Here is an 18,022-nt window from a genome sequence, read left to right as displayed (position 1 = left end):
GTGTGTGCAGGAGGCGATCAATGACACGCTGTAGACAAGCGGAGTCACAAATGGGAGCGTCAGGGAAGATGACAATGATGCCCAAACAGGAGGAGCAGCCATCCTGTCAGGGCTCAGCTTTGACCCCATGTGGCAGCAGAGGACCACCAGCCTCCATTCTACACTGAGATTCATCCCCCGTCATTTACAACCATTTCAGCTCCTAGTCTGGTCCTTCCCAAGCCCCCAGAACGTCCTAGTTTATCTGAAGCAGAGGTTCTGCAGCTGCAGGAAGTGAGTAGGAATTCCAGGCCACTTATTTCTGTTGTGGCATCCCCAAGACGAACGTGTGGTTCGCTACTTCTTTGCTCTGACTTCCAGCCTCTGAGCTGGGCTCTCTGCCCTCTGCGTGGGTCTGTGGGGTTGATGCTTTGTGGCTGTGGGGTGCAGGAGCAGGGGAGGCCTGGGGGCTCAGAACCCTCAAACCCAGGTAAGGTCATCTGAGACTTGTAGACCTAAATTCTCTGATAAACACGGTCTCAAAACCACACACCTGGCAAACAGGCTGTCCTGGGAACACGGTCTGGGAACAAACAAAACAAGCTTGTGTCTTTTTATTTTATTCTTGGTTCTCACTATTCTAGGAAGAAAAAAAAAAAGATTGGATTTGAGTATGTGAGACATTCACATGTTTTACTCAGAAAACAAGAACCTCTGATTTTCTTAGAGAAACGTTGAGAGTTGCCTTTTCCTTTTAGTGCTCTTAAGCACACACTGGAACAAGGAAGACATAATTTCAGTTCTAAGTGTTCATTCTAAGTTTCATTCTAAGTGTTCCCTTGAACAACTACTTCATGCTTTCTAGACAGATCATTGAACAGAATTAAAGCTGCTCCCAAAGCTCAGTTTGACTTAGTCTGCAGGCCCTCCGTAACGTGTCCCTGTCCCCTTCTGGGTCCCCCTCCTCTCTTCCGGCTTCCCCTCAGGCAAATGTGGCATATTTTTGTCCCCCAAGCCCTCCATACTTAGGTCCTCTGTCTGGAACGTTCCTCTACCCCTGGACCTCCTGTCCCTTCAGAATTGCAACCCTTGCCTCTTCTCCATAGCACTTGTCTCTTTCTAGTAGGTCACTTCCTTATTTTGCTTACTGTCTACCCCATTTCTAATGTAAACTCCACCAAAGCAGAGATTTTCATCCATTTCACCAATGGAAATCCAGTCCTGGAATAATGACTGGATCTAAATCTTTATAGAGGGGTTCTGCATTATGTATCCAAAATGTCATAAATAACACTAATGCTTCCATGCAGCTATTCCACATCTAGGAATTTATCCGTGGGAAGCCATCACAAGAGAGTTAGACCTGTTACAAAACCCAAACTCTGGAAATAATAAGAGCTGACATTTAATTACCACTTACCATTTGCCAGACTCTGTTTTAAACATTTTCTGTACACGAACTCTTTAAACCTCCCAACAACCCTAGAACCCACCTATTATTGTCTGGATTTTACATGTAGGGGACAGGCAGAGGGACTGAAGAGCATGTGATGGAGCCAGGATTTGATGGGGTGTGCCTGACTCAAGAGTCCATATTCTTAACAACCTATGGTTACATAACTGTGCCCTAGCCACACCGAGGCAGTCAGCGCAACCATTTAATGGTTAAAATGATGATGTAGATAATGTATTTTTTTCCCATTGGGGAGAGAAGGGACACGAACCTCTAGAAATATATTCAAATTGTGTGATCATGCACATGGCTGGGAAGAAGATGGCTTTATCAGCTTCTCAAATACATCCAAGAACCAGGAGTGTAGAATAATTCCTTCTACATAAATAGTTCAGGTGAACACATCCTCCACTTGGGTTATCAACTATTTAGCATAGTCTTAAAAAAAATTCTTCTTAGCTTCCTTCCTTACACATAAGCCTTCCTCCTCTTGTCCCTAAACCACATTAGCAACCTAGAGTGCCACCCTTTAATGACTCAAAAAGATTTTTGTCAGATATAGTTAATGGAAAAAAGCAGGTTTATAAAAAGACTACACATTATAAATACATTTTCATTAAAAATCCATATGTACATATAAGTACTATAAAAAGACTCAAATAAATAGATTTTATGTTAACAACTGTCATTCCAGGATGCTGGAATTATGCATGTGTTAAAATTTCTTTTCTGGTCTTATTTGTATTCTTTACATTTTTTTCAAGAGCACGAATTACTTTTTGTAACTGAAGGAAATTTTTTTTTTTTTAAGAAAAAGGCAGCTTTGGGAAAAACAATTTGTAGGTAGCTCTCAAAATTTTAAGTGTATTTGCCCTTTGACCCAGCAATTCCATTTCCAGGAATGTTTGACAGAAATCCTTGCATGTGAGCCCAAATGTAAGCCTAATGACATTCACGGCAGCATTACTGAGAAAATTAGTAAACAGCCAAACTCTCAGAGAAAGTGAGTAAATAAAATATTCAATAAAATATAATACCCATATTATAAAAACTGTGCAGTTGTTAACAAAAGAAAACAGTAGTTAGATCTCTCTCAGACAAAATAATAAAAGGAAGTTTACAGAATAGAATGTATAATAAGGCCCAACATACATAAAAGATGTGTGTAAGAGTGTGAAGGTGCTGAAAGGGGACTGGAAGGAAGCCGCCTGTTGATGATGCTGACTCGCAGGGAGGCCCGGGGAGCTGGGTGGGGAGGAGATGGTGAAGGGACTTTATGTTCTGTTCTGGATCACCTGAATCTTTTACATATTATTTATGTAACCAAACAAAATGCACACAGTAAAACTATGAAAGAGTTATAAAATTAAAAAAGCTTCCAAACTCCAAAATGCTCCCTCCGGCTCCCTGGCACCCCACCATGGGGCTGGCTCACAGGCTCCAAGTCCAAGCTGCCAGGAAGCCTCAGGAAGGACCATGGTCCTGGTTACTGTCAGGATTAGAAACAGGCTCAGTCACCGGCCAGGGGCAGATGGTTATGTAAATGGGGGGCAGTCCTATGGCACATTCTTATGCCCTAAGCATGAGCAGCAATGGTGAGATCTTGGAGCAGTGTGGAAATTAAGTGACAAAAGCCAAGTGGGAAACTGCACCCAGCGGGCCCCGAGAAACTTGCACAAGGCACAGGGACAAGGTGAAGGAGCCACGGCCGGCACAGCTAGCCAGGTGAGATGACAGCACCTTGGCCCAAACCTGTTTCTCCCGAGGCCACAAACCTGCATGTCATCTGGACCCGCACCTCTCTCCCTCCCCCACCATCCGTCGTCACCGCGTCCTCTGCTCCCTGCACTTCTTTCATGCCCATTGCTGGTCTAGGCATCTCCGTCTCTCCCTGCATGATCGCAGTGGCTGCCTAACAAGTCTTCTGGTTCCCAAAGGCCATCTCTCCGGGACCCCGTCTCTTCCTGCACAGCAGCCAGAACGGTCTCTGAGCTTTTAAAAAGGTAACTCTTGGCTCGCTCGCTTCCGAATTTGCTCATTGCTTTTATAGTAATACCTTTGTCCTGATCTCTGAGCCCTTGTAGAAGCTGGCCCCCGCTTGTGGCTACGACCACGTCTCGCTTCCTCCTCTTCCACTGTGTTCCAGCCACCCTGGCCTTTCCCCAGGGTCTCTGTTCTCACTGCCTCTGTGAACCTGGCTACTCCTTACACTCCACCCCTCTGACCCCCAGTCTCTCCATCTCATTAGCCTGTGTATCTGCTTCTTGGGACTATGCCTGTCTGAAATCCTCACATCTGCTTGATCCCCAGTCTGCCCCACTAGCCAGCATTATTTTTTTCAAGGACCATGGGCGAACGGCTTCAGATGGTAAAGAATCTGTCTGCAATGCAGGAGACCAAGGTTGATCCCTGGGTCAGGAAGATAACCTGGAGAAGGGCATGGCAACCCATGCCTATTATTATTTCTTTATTCTTTCCTGGAGAATCCCATGGACAGAGGAGCCTGGAGGGCTATAGTCCGTGGGGCCGCAAAGCGTCGGACACGGCTGAGTGACTAACACTACTACTACCACCATGGGTGAGGCGCTGCTCTAAGCTCTTTACGGACCACGCAAGACCGTATGAAACCAATACGATCGCGACACCATTTTACAGATAAGGAAAGTGAGGCACAGAGGTACCCAACTTGTCCCCAAGCCGGGCCATTCTTAGGTGGCCAAGCTGGGATTCGAACCCGGTGACTTCAGCCCAAGGCCTGGACCTTTCATTACTAAACGATCCTGCCTAAACCACTAATGAGATTTAAAAAAAAAAAAAAACAACACCCTTTTTACTTTCTAAAGCTTTGAACCGGCTGGAGGAGCAGCTGATGGCCTTCACTGGCCACACTGGTACCAGACCGCCCACCCCCAAGCTTTTAATGCCTATGGTGGTTTGGGGACCTGATTTGACCTGTTTTTTTCTCTACAGAACAGGCCACAATGGAGAGCGTTCTCAAACTGCTTTTTGTGGACTTTTAAAATATTGAAAGCATGAGCCCATTTCCCTTCTGTAATTCTCAACAGGGTCTCACTGCATAAAGGGGACCAGCTCTTAACACCTGTGGAATTGAAACCCTGGCTGCAGAAAATTGGGGACTCAATGCCTATTTGGGTTCTATTTTTATTAAAACCCCATTAACTTGTTTCTCTCAGAGCAATTAAAGTGTCCAGGCCTGATGCTCTGCAGCACTGTGGAGGAGATGCTTATTAACACTGAGCATTCTGTTCTGAGCTCAGGCAGAAAACTTTCTTTCCAAAAGCACCCCGGGTGGGGGTTTATGGGGGACTGACGTCTTGGGCTCCCTCTCACCCCCAAGGTAAGTTTCCTTAACCGATAATTTGGTTACATCCTCTGCAGCTGGTCTTAAGTCAACTGAGGTTGATAACATCATTTTCCTTCTACATGGTGGGGTGTTTGTTGTTTTTGCGTTTTTTTTTTTTTGGCTGACTTTTATAACTCAAGACCAGTTGAAAGTCTTCCAATGAATATTAATTCCTTCCACACCTCGTAAAAGTCTGAAGCACCACCCCAGGGCACATGGAGGCCAAGTGTGAAGTTTCACTTTGGCAGAGCTGTAGACATGCATTTCTGTCTCTACTTTTGCACGTTGAAATCAGTCAGACCCACGTGAGCCAGGCCCCATCCTTATTCCATGCCAGGGTGGATGCAACCCGCTGGCCACTGTGTGCCCCCACCACAGGACTCTGCATTTTAACACAGGGGCACATTCTGGAGGTGGACAGCTCGCAGTTCAACCATTCAATCAACGGAGCATTTACTGGGCACAAGCTTGGTGCTTTGTGCTCCCGGGGATGTGGTAGGTCTGAGGTGGGGCCTGAGAACCTGTGTTTCTAATAAGTTCACAGGTGGTGCGATGCTGTTGGTCTGGGGGCCACACTCTGAGACTCACTGCTACAGGACCTCCCTTCCACTCCTTCCCCAACCTTGGGATGGTGCTTCAGCCATTGGCTCTCAGGCAATTTGTATGGCCTCCTGTTTGTGATGGTCTGCCCCTGCTTCCTTCTCCCCACCTCCCTATCTGTCACTCTCATCCTTGCCCTCCATGCTCCTGCTCTCTCCTCCTCAGAACAGCCTAAGCCACAGACCACCCCTCCCCTTTTCCTGCCCCAAGACCTTGGCACCTGCTACCCTCACTGCCTGGAATGTTCTTTCTTGGGCTCTGCACCCGGCCAACTCCACACCCTAACTCAGAGAGGCCTTCTATGAACACAGTTGAAAGACGGTCCCCTGAGCTGTTCCCCTTCCAACACTCTTTAATTCACATCACAGATCCTGTGTTGATCAGATCTGACTCCCCTTGAGAATGTAAACTCCACAAGGGCAGGGAGGAGTGACGTCCCTCTCCCCGCTGTAGACCCCACGGTGGGTGCAGTCACAGGGTAGGGCAGGGGTCCCCAACCCCCAGATGGGTAATGGTCCATGGTCTGTTAGGAACTGGGCCACACAGCAGGAGGTGAGCAAAGTGAGTTTCATCTGTATTTACAGCTGCTCCCCAGTGCTCTCCCTTCACCCCCAGATGGGACTGTCTAGTTGCAGAAAAACAAGCTCAGGACTCCCACTGATTCTGCATTATGGTGAACTGTATAATTATTTCACTATATAACCCGTGTAACAATCATGGAAATAAAGTGCACAATGACTATAATGTGCCTGAATCATGCCGAGAACCCTGATCCATGGAAAAACTGTCTTCCATGAAACTGGTCCCTGGTGACAAAAAGGTTAGGGACCGCTGGGGTACAGCATCCTTGGAGAAGTGAAGGAATGGGATTAGCTTCTGTTCTCAGTGAAATCCACACTGGAAGTGGCCGGAAAACCAGCCAGTCTTGCCCCATGGGCTCTTCTTTCTGTAAACCTGCCTGCCATCCGGCCAACCCTCAGCCACCCAGCACTTCGTTTTGAGCCAGGGGTTGGGGTGGGGATGGAGGGAGGAAGGGGAGGCTTGGGAACAGCCACAGTTGCAGATTAGACACATAATCAAATCCAGAGGGCTGCACTGTGTTCTGCCAATTATAATACCAGATTAAGCAGGCCAAGGGCCCCTGGGGCGAGATGCCACACAAAATAACTCTTCAAAAATAGTAACTTGTATCTCAGGAATGAGCATGAATTGTCAATGACATGAGCAGTGTTTTGAAACAGAAAGACGAGTCCTATTTATATTGCAGATAATGGTTACATGACGTAGGCATAGCTTGGGCCAGTGTTCCCAAAGGAGGTATTTAGGAATAATGGTGTGGAAGCTGTGCTGGAAGGACCAGTGCTGAAGAGTAAAGATGGCTGGTGGTGTGGTGGGAAGAGGATGTCCACGGCTCCTGGCTGGGCTCTTGCTGCTTACTGGGCAGTGCAGCGGGGCAGCAAAGATCTGCCTTCAGGAGCACCTGGATCAGGGTTCCAGCCCTGGGCTCAGCACTTGTTGCTGTGTGACCTTGAGCAGTTGTTTAACCTCACTGAGCCTGTCTCTATCTCTGGAAAATGAGGGGAAACAATAATTTCTTTCTCGGAGTTGTTGTAAAGAGTAAATGAGATAATAAGATAATGTGTATAATGTGGATGTTGCAGTGCCTGGCACAGAGTAAGCACTCAATAAATAATAGCTATTATTAGCTACAACATTAAAAATTTTTAATTGTGGTAAAAAATAATATAAAAATGTACCATCTTAACCACTTTCAGTGTACAGTTCAACAGTGTTATATGTATTCACACTGTAGTGCAACAGATCTCTAGAACTTTCTTATCTTGCAAAACTGAAACTCTTATGTTTTGATTTTTAACCCATATTGAGTTGATTTTTGTATTTGGTTTTAGGTAAGGGTCCAATGTCATTCTTCTATAGTAACACTTTTATGTTGAAAATTCCTCTTACCTATTTGTGCCCATTTTCTCTTCTATTAAAAAAAAAAAAGGGAGGTTAAGAACTTTTCTATTCAAGATACCACAAAGAAAATTAAAAGACAAGCCACAAACTGGGAGGTTTTTTTTTATTTTACAACACAGATAACTGATTCCTATTCAGAATACTTCTATAGGTCAGTAATAAAAAGACAAATGTCCTCATAGAAAAATGGGTAAGATGCATAAAAAGGAATTTCACAGAAGAGGAAGCATGAATGGTCCATGAATATACAATAAAATACTCAGCCTCACTGGTGCTCAGGAAAACGCAAATCATCATCACTATGAGGTATCAATTTATACCCATTAACTGGGCAAAAATTAAGAACTCTGATGATGAGGACTCATACATAGCAGATGGGAGAGTAATCTGGTACATTGTGGCAGCATCTTGTGAACTTGAGCACTCACAGAATTTACAAGACAGCAATTTAACTTTCAGGTGAAACTTCCCCAAGAGAGATTCTTAAGTAAATGATTCAGATATGAGCACAAATATGCACAGTGACAATGTCTGTAACAGAAAAAAGGACTGGAAACAGACCAAATGTCCAGTAATGACAGAATGCTTATAGAGATCGTGGCATGTTCCCAGAATAGAGAGTCATTCAGCAGTAAAAATGAACTGCAAAAACATGGGTGAAAGTTTAAATGTAAAATTGAGTGAAAGAAACACGCATGTGGCAGGGTATTATTTTTGCAGAGTCCAAAACCAAATCAAAACAAAGTACTCATCAGATATATAAAACAAAGGGACTGTACACCTGAAACTAACACAACTTTGTAAGGCAACCGTACTTCAATAAAATCTTTCTTATTATTGGAGAATAACTGCTTTGCAATGTTGTGCTGCTTTCTTCCATACAATGAAGTGAAGCAGCTGTCAGTGTCCATACATCCCCTCCCTCTGGTCTCCCTCCCGCTGCCTCCATCCGGCCCTCTAGGTCCTCACAGAGCACCGAGCCGAGCTCCCGCCCACTAGCTGTCTGTTCTGCACATGCTAGTGTATATATGTCAGTGCTACTCTCCCAGGTGAAAAACATTTTTTAAAGAGATAATAAACATAAAACCAAGATCATGGTAACTCTGGGGGTGGGGGCAGCAGGAAATCATGCAGAAGGAACCAGAAGCATTGATAATTTTCTAGAACTTGAGTGTCTGGAAGTTCCTGTGTGTTCTTGTTATTATAACACTTCATAATCTAAAGATATGTTACACTAATTCCTTTCCATGTATTAAATGTAACATGATAAAGAGTTATTTTACCAGTCTGGAAAGCAGTTAATCCTTATGGGCCCCATCAGCCCTAAACCACTGGGTAGCAGCTACCAATGTAGGGAGACGATAAGAAACTCTCCATTCCTCCACCATCTGTTTATTCTGGGAAGAATTTGGAAGGGGCAGGCATGATGCTGTCTTTGAAGCCTCCAAAACAAATCCTGGGCACAAAACCCAGACTGGAGGCTGGAGAAGAGGTGAGAAGAGGCAGAGAACAATCCTGTGGACAGGAGAAAGAGATCTGGGTAAACTGTGGCTGACTTGGCTCCCAGGCCACCCTCAAACTGGGAAAACTGGCTTGCACCTTCCTGCACTTTGGCCTGAATCAGACAGGGAATGAGTGGGCCATCCAGGAGACATTTACGGTCCATTACACTTCTAAGAAGGGAACAGGCATGGCATCACTGAACAAAGGGGCCCCCCAGAGAATAATACTGAGAAGTCATCCCTACATTAGTTCTCCGTCTTTGGCTTTCCTGGGTTAAAGGCCACCTCCGAGGCCTGAAGACACAAGCTCTTTCCTGAGAGATTTATTTTACCGCGTGAGTCCCCAAGGGACCTTGCCACGTGGTGTGGATGAGATTGAAGGAGGTGGATGTGCTTGAGCCATAATTAAGCAAGGCAGTTCATCCACCTCCATGTAACTCAGCTAAACGCTTGACTCAACAGATGCATCTACGATAAGCCAAGACTTTTTTTTCCCTATGGTTTCTTTGACTTTTCAGCAGCAGCAAAGCCTTTTCAAATCACAATGGTCTGTAGAAATAAGTCTTTCAAAATGGAGTGAGGTTTTTCCAGTTTTTATTGATTTCTTTTAAAGATAACTTACAGGGCTTCAGTGGTAAAGAATCTGCCTCCCAGTGCAGGACACACAGTTTGATCCCTGATCCAGGAAGATCACACATGCTGCAGAACAACTAAGCCTGTGTGCAACCAAGCCCATGAGCCTGTGTTCTAGAGTCTGGGAGCCACAACTACTGAAGCCCGCATGTCCTGGAGCCTGTGCCCCGCAACAAGAGAAGCCACCGCAGTGAGAATCCCAAGTACTGCAACCAGAGAGGAGCCCCTGCTCACCACAACTAGAGAAAAGCCCACATAGCAACAAAGATCCAGAACAGTCAAAACAAATACATACAATATACACAAAATAAATACATACAATATAAACAAAATAAATAAATTTTTTAAATTTTTTTTAAAATAAATTTTTTTAAATATAAAAATTTTTTTATATATTTTTTAAAAATTTTTTAAAAATAAATAAAAATGCCTTAAACATTGGAGAACATTGATTTTCACTGTTGACTATACATAAACATGGTGTATCGTGTTATATGGTATGCTTTGGGGTTTCCCTGGTGGCTCAGATGGTAAAGAATCTGCCTGGGTCAGGAAGATCCCCTGGAGAAGGGAATGGCAATCCACTCCAGTATTCTTGTGTGGAGAATCCCATGGACAGAGATGCCTGGTGGGCTACAGTCCATGCGGTTGCAAAGAATTGGACACAACTGAGCAACTTACACTTCACTTTTACTCCCTGCAAATCTTTGAAACAATCTGAAAATTCAGCCAGTAGAACCTTCTGAAATGTTGATCAGGGGCTAAGTTGGCTCAAAACCTCAGAAAACACTTCCTGACTGCTCAGTGACTGGAAGAGAAGCACTTTACTTAATTTTTATCTGTCCTCTTGGATGCAGAAATGCGTGAACATACAATGCTAAATTAGAAAATGACAGTGTCTTTTGAAAGGTTTTTTAAATGTTTTGCTCTTGAACCTAAGAGATAGCCAAGCGCCAAGCCCTCTTGTTCCCATTAAGATAAAGCCACTCTCCGGGAACAACCTCTGTCATCTCTCCCTCCAGTGACCCCAACAATGGTAGCTTTTGACCACTGGTTTCTTTTTTCAAGCATCAAAAAATGCCTCCTCGCTACACGTTTCTTTCAACAAATCACACCATCTTTCTCTCACCTGTCTCGTTTGCTGCACCTACATCTATAACTTTTAGGTCCTCATCTGCTTTCCTGTTTTTTCCCCTCACGGGCTTCCCAGGTGGTGCTAGTGGTAAAGAACCCGCCTGCCAATGTAGGAGACTTAAGAGTTGCGGGTTCGATCCCTGAGTTGGGAAGATCCCCTGGAGGAGGGCATGGCAACCCACTCCAGTATTCCTGCCTGGAGAATCCCATAGACAGAGGAGCCTGGTGGGCTATAGTCCATGGGGTCACAAAGAGTCAGACGTGGCTGCATCGACTTAGCACGCAGCACTGCTTTCCTGCAGCCAAATAAACTATCTTCAGGAAAGGATTTTAGTCGCCCAGAAAGAGAGTAATGCAAATCATGCAAGAATCAAAAAAAAACTTCTGTCTCAAGGGTGATACAGGAGCAGAGAATGTCACAAAGCTATAAACCTCTGGGATTTTTTTTTTCTTCTTTTAAATTGGCCATAGGTGGGAGAAGACTGCAAGGATGAGCTGGTTCTCTGCACTCCCTTTATGGGTTCTGAAACAGCAGCAGGTCCCAAGCACTATTTTCAGAGCCATGCTGACATTTGTTAATAATGTTGGTGTATAAAGCCAAGCTCATTTTAAACTAATTTAGACACAAAGAAAATTAGCGAGTATGTGTCAGAATGGAAAGGGGAGAAAATCAAGTTACTGCTGTCACAGAGAGAAAGCGAAAATCTTGAGGTAAATGAAAATGGCTGTTTCCCATTAGATGCAAGGACAGGGGGAAAAGTGAAAATTTCAGGTGAAAAGCAAATCCTCTCTCCCTTCTTGAGGAGCCCACCGACAGCTTGCTCCTGAGCAAGCCCTGCTAGGCTCCTACTTGGCTCCAGTTATGCACCCAAGGAAAAGACGCCTTTTCAATGAGCCTACCTTCTGAAATTAACAGAGGGAAGAGTCTGATGCTGTTTTGTTTGTCAAAACTGCTCTCAAAAATGACTGCTCCCAGGGCCTTCCCTGGTGGCCCATTGATTAAGACTTTGTCTTCCAATGCAGCAAGGCTGGGTTTGATCCCAGTTGAGGAGCTAGGATCCCACATGCCTCACAGTCAAAAAAAACACAAAAACCACAAAACAAATATTATTGTAACAAATTAAATACAGATTGTAAAAATGGTCCACATCAAAAACAAATATTCCTCCCTAAATACAAAGTAGAAGCTTGGATTGGATTCTGGAAGAGTAAAAGGACATAAAGTCTGGTGAAATCTGACAAGCCTGTGACTTAGTTAATGGTACTTGATAAATGTACCACGATTGTGTAAGATGTTAGGGAAAGCTGGGTGAAGGATATAGAAGAACTCTCTATATTAGTTTTACAACTATTGCATAAGCCTGAAATTATTTTCAAATAAAAACGTTTAATGAAATGATGCCCCTTTAGTTGACTTGACTCTGATCTCTGACAAATAGGATCTGGCTTCTGGATGTGGTCTCCTGTGCATTGGGCTTCCATTCGATCCTTTGGAAAAACCAGAAGCAATTTTCTGGCCAGCCAAATACCTTCCTTTAGCTCTCAATGCAGGCAACAGGAGAGCACACCCAGGAAGGAGAAGGTTCGTTTCGTGTCCTAGAGGAAGGCTGCTTGGCAAGCAAGCTGTGTCTGGCTGTGTCTCATTGCACTGTGCACTCATATGCACTCCTTTAATTAGCAAGGCAGAAAGGCAGAAGCCTGGAAAAACCAACAAAATGAGCTCAAACAAAGACAGGCTGGGCCTGTCACCTGTGTTAATCATCTGCTCTCATTAGAGGGTAGCTGTATATTTTCTCAGATTTGCTCTTGATTCCCTATATATTTTATTCACTACTCATTAATGATGGAAGATTTATTATTCATTCAAAATGCCACTATCAAGAATTAGCAAGAGAATTCCAAATTGTAGACACTTTTCTTTAGGTTCAGGGCATTCAGTTGTCTTTTAAAAACTGTTTCTATGTGCAGTCAATATTGAAAATTTCAGTTTACCTACATAAGATAAGGACTAATTAAAGTTAGGGGAAGCCGGGTTTCCAGAAGAAATTAAGGTTCTTGGAGTAATTCTTATAGTTTAAGCATCTAGCCTATATTTTGTGCAACAAGTTACTTCAAGTATAGATTATTCTCTTGAACACAAAGACACCTACTTTCAGAAATGCATGTATGGCCTCCACAATTATTTTCTTTTGCCAAGATCAGTGTAAAATATTTTTACTTAAACACAATTGTCTGTCTCAAGCATAAAGATGAAAAGCTTTCCTCATATTTCTTGAAGGATGGTGGAACAGAAAAATAACAGAGAGACTCAGAGTGGGACTAACTTCTGTATGAACTTGAATGAGAGGCTCATATTCCTGCATTCCAGTTTCACTATGTCAGACACAGTGGTTCCAGAAACTTCTCAGGTTCAGTGGTTCAGAGGTTCAGTGGTGCTGAGAGATTAAAAAGAAGGTCTCTAAAATGCTCAGAAATCTCTTAGACGGTGAAATTTTTATTTAAAATGAGGAACAAGTTATTTCTGCTAAATAAGCAGAAAATTCAATACCCAATCACTGGGGTAAAGACAGACTTTTAACAAATGGTACTAGTATGACAAGCGTAGGAAGTCAAGAAACACCTGGAGTGACAGGCAAATTTGGCCTTGGAGTACAGAATGAAGCAGGGCAAAGGCTAATGGAGTGTTGCCAGGAGAACGCACTGGTCATAGCGAACACCCTCTTCCAACAACACAAGAGAAGACTCTACACATGGACATCACCAGATGGTCAACACTGAAATCAGATTGATTATATTCTTTGCAGCCAAAGATGGAGAAGCTCCATACAGTCAGCAAAAACAAGACTGGGAGCTGACTGTGGTTCAGATCATGAACTCCTTATTGCCAAATTCAGACTTAAATTGAAGAAAGTAAGGAAAACCACTAGACCATTCAGGTATGACTTAAATCAAATCCCTAACGATTATACAGTGGAAGTGAGAAATAGATTTAAGGGACTAGATCTGATAGAGTACTTGATGAACTATGGACAGAGGTTCTTGCCATTGTACAGGAGGCAGAGATCAGGATCATCCCCAAGAAAAAGAAATGCAAAACAGCAAAATGGCTGTCGGAGGAGGCCTTACAAATAGCTGTGAAAAGAAGAAAAGCAAAAAGCAAAGGCGAAAAGCAAAGATATACCCATTTGAATGCAGAGTTCCAAAGAAGAGCAAGGAGAGATAAGAAAGCCTTCCTCATTAATTGGTGCAAAGAAATAGAGGAAAACAATAGAATGGGAAAGACTAGAGATCACTTCAAGAAAATTAGAGATACCAAGGGAACATTACATGCAAAGATGGGCACAATAAAGGACAGAAATGGTATGGACCTAACAGAAGCAGAAGATATTAAGAAGAAGTGGCAAGAATACACAGAAGAACTGTACAAAAAAAATCTTCACAACCCAGATAATCACGATGGTGTGATCACTCACCTAGAGCCAGACATCTTGGAATATGAAGTCAAGTGGGCCTTAGGAAGCATCACTACGAACAAAGCTAGTAGAGGTGATGGAATTCCAGTTGAGCTATTTCAAATCCTAAAAGATCATGCTGTGAAAGTGCTGCACTCAGTATGCCAGCAAATTTGGAAAACTCGGCAATGGCCACAGGACTGGAAAACGTCAGTTTTCATTCCAATCCCAAAGAAAGGCAATGCCAAAGAATGCTAAAACTACCACACAATTGCACTCATCTCACACACTAGCAAAGTAATGCTCAAAATTCTCCAAGCCAGGCTTCAACAATACGTGAATTATGAACTTCCAGATGTTCAAGCTGATTTTAGAAAAGGCAGAGGAACCAGAGATCAGATTGCCAACATCTGCTGGATCATTGAAAAAGCAAGAGAGTTCCAGAAAAACATCTATTTCTGCTTTATTGACTATGCCAAAGCCTTTGACTGTATGGATCACAATAAACTGTGGAAAATTCTGAAAAAGATGGGAATACCACCTGACCTGCCTCCTGAGAAACCTGTATGCAGGTCAGGAAGCAACAGTTAGAACTGGACATGGAACAACAGACTGGTTCCAAATAGGAAAAGGAGTATGTCAAGTCTATATATTGTCACCATGCTTATTTAACTTATATGCGGAGTACATCATGAGAAATGCTGGGCTGGATGAAGCACAAGCTGGAATTAAGACTTCCAGGAAAAATATCAGTAACCTCAGAAATGCAGATGACACCACCCTTATGGCAGAAAGTGAAGAATAACTAAAGAGCCTCTTGATGAAACTGAAAGAGGAGAGTGAAAACATAGGCTTAAAGCTCAACATTCAGAAAACAAAGATCATGGCATCCAGTCCCATCACTTCATGGCAAATAGATGGAGAAACAGTGGAAACAGTGGCAGACTTTATTTTTTTGGTCTCCAAAATCACTGCAGATACTGGTTGCAGCCATGAAATTAAAAGATACTTACTCCTTGGAAGAAAAGTTATGACCAATCTAGACAACATATTAAAAAGCAGAGACATTACTTTGCCAACAAAGGTCTGCCTAGTCAAGGCTATGGTTTTTCCAATAGCCATGTATGGATGTGAGAGTAGGACTATAAAGAAAGCTGAGCGCAAGAGAACTGATGCTTTTGAACTGTGGTGTTAGAGAAGACTCTTGAGAGTCCCTTGGACTGCAAGGAGATCCAACCAGTCCATCCTAAAGGAGATCAGTCCTGGGTGTTCTTGGAAGGACTGATGTTGAAGCTGAAACTCCAATACTTTGGCCACCTGATGTGAAGAGCTGACATTTGAAAAGACCCTGATGCTGGGAAAGATTGAGGGTGGGAGGAGAAGCGGACGACAGAGGATGAGATGGTTGGATGGTATCACCAACTCAATGGACATGAGTTTGAACAAGCTCCAGGAGTTGATGATGGACAGGGAGGCCTGGCGTGTTGCAGTCCATGGGGTTGCAGAGTCGGCAACTGAGCGACGGAACTGAATTGATGACAAGAGTGGCCTTTTTCTGACAAGGGAGGGTTTTGAGTAGAGAAGTAATAAGCTCTGATTGCTTCTTTGTTGTTTTTTTTTTCCTCTCTGTACCCCCTGGCATGAGGGGATCTTAGTTCCCTGACTGCTGGTGTTTAGTCACTCAGTCATGTCCAACTCTTTTGCAACCCCATGGACTAGAGCCCGCCAGGCTCCTCTGTCCATGGGATTCTCCAGGCAAGAATACTGGAGTGGGTTTCCATGCCCTCCTCCAGGGAATCTTCCCAACCCAGGGACTGAACCCAGGTCTCCCTCATTGGGAGTGAGGAGTCTCAACCACTGGACCACCAGGGTAGTCCCTGATTAAATAAGACCACTCTGGCTGCTTTGGTAAGAAGAATCTGAAGGCTAGGGGTTGGGGTGGTGAATAATGCAGGGAGGCAGGTGGAAGGTGGCCACAGCCATTCCAGACAGGAGTGGAGGTGGGGAAGATGTGGGCAGGTTCTGCCAATGTTTTGAAAGTTGACCCAAAGGATAAGGAGAGTAAGAGAAAGATGGCCAAGGTTCTTGTCACAAGCAGTAGGGAAAGATGGAGTGGTCAGAAACAGAGATGACAGAGAGGACAAGAAGAGACTGAGAGTAAGATCAGGGCTTCAGTTCTAGCCACATGGGATCAGATGTTGAAGGGGAATGTCAAGGTGGTTGGCTGCAAGTCTGGAGTTTAAAGGAGGTCTGGAAAAAAAATAAAATAAAGGAGGTCTGGACGGAGATGGAATTTGGGGGTTGTCAGTGTACAGTATTCTTGCCTGGAGAATCCCAGGGATGGGGGACCCTGGTGGGCTGCCGTCTATGGGGTCACAGAGTCGGACACGACACAGCAGCAGCAGCAGCAGTGTGTAGGAGGTGGGATTTAAAACTTGACAAATGACACTGGAGAGAGTCAGAATGGTTAGGAGAGGTCCAAGGACTGAGGCTGGAGCTGTCCAAAACACAGAAGTCAGGAGAGTGCAAGGAACTGACCTAGGAGACCAAGCCTCCACTCCTCTCAGCAGCCCAACTTGTACTTCAATGAAAAGCCTGAAGATGGTGAGGTCTTTTGTATATAATTAAGGCCAGAATTACCTGGGGAAAGAGCCTTTAAGAGGAAAGAGTGTACATCCCCCCTTGATTTTTATTGACTGGGGGATTTTTGTAGAAACTGACGCCTGTGGTCAGCGATTTGTTTTGTAAGTGAATATTGAAACACTCCAGTCAATAACATTTGGGTAACAAAAGACATATTAATATATCTCTAGTCAATAAATTGTTAAGAGTTATTTGGTATTTGAGCCGATTTGTTCACTTAAAAAAATTCACCTCTTTGAAGGCACCAAGACACTGATTTGGGGGCTGGTTGTGGAGAAGAAGGTTTGGAATTAACAGCCTGGAAGGCAAATCTGGTGTTGGAGAAGACTCTTAGAGTCCCTTGGACTGCAAGGAGATCCAACCAGTCCATTCTGAAGGAGATCAGCCCTGGGATTTCTTTGGAAGGAATGATGCTAAAGCTGAAACTCCAGTACTTTGGCCACCTCATGCGAAGAGTTGACTCATTGGAAAAGACTCTGATGCTGGGAGGGATTGGGGGCAGGAGGAGAAGGGGACGACAGAGGATGAGATGGCTGGATGGCATCACTGACTCGACGGACGTGAGTGAGTGAACCCCAGGAGTTGGTGATAGACAGGGAGGCCTGGCGTGCTGCGATTCACGGAGTCGCAAAGAGTCAGACACGACTGAGCGACTGAACTGAACTGAAGGCAAATCTGTAATTTGGAGATGGGGCTTCAGAAGCTCCTTGCAATATAACTTGTTCAGAATTTAAAATGAAATATATTTTGCATGTGCGTACTCACATATTCTTGACATGTGGCCTCTGAGCAAAAAATTGTCTCTAATAAAATTAAAAAATGGTACCAGGGACTTCCTTGGTAGTCCAGTAGTCAAAGACTGAGCATCCACTCCAGGGGTCATGGGTTCAATCCCTGGTCAGGGAACTAGGATCCCAAATGCGGAGTGGCATGGCCAAAAAAAATGGTAGCAGCCTTAGGATTGACTTTACAAACAAAGCTGTCTGTGAATTCAAAAATTAAATAATATGCTTTTCTCACTGACTCAGAATTATCTCTGGGAGCCCGGGCTACATGTGAATGCTGTGACATCAGTGGGAGTCCCTCTGCTCTAGGACACAGCCCATCCCTATAGGGAATGTCTCCCATATTTATGAGTATTGTGCAAACAAAAGAGCAGTTGCTAAAACATGGATTTATTTGGGCATTACTGTCAAGTATGATCAAAGATAAAATTCTCTGAGAGCTTTGTCTGATCATCTGTAGTACCAGAGTTCCAGAAATAGCACTTGTACAGAACGTA

This window comes from Bubalus bubalis, chromosome 18 (genome assembly GCF_019923935.1).
Source record: "Bubalus bubalis isolate 160015118507 breed Murrah chromosome 18, NDDB_SH_1, whole genome shotgun sequence".
NCBI classification, from domain to species: domain Eukaryota; kingdom Metazoa; phylum Chordata; class Mammalia; order Artiodactyla; family Bovidae; genus Bubalus; species Bubalus bubalis.
Note: the sequence above shows the minus strand (reverse complement) of the source record.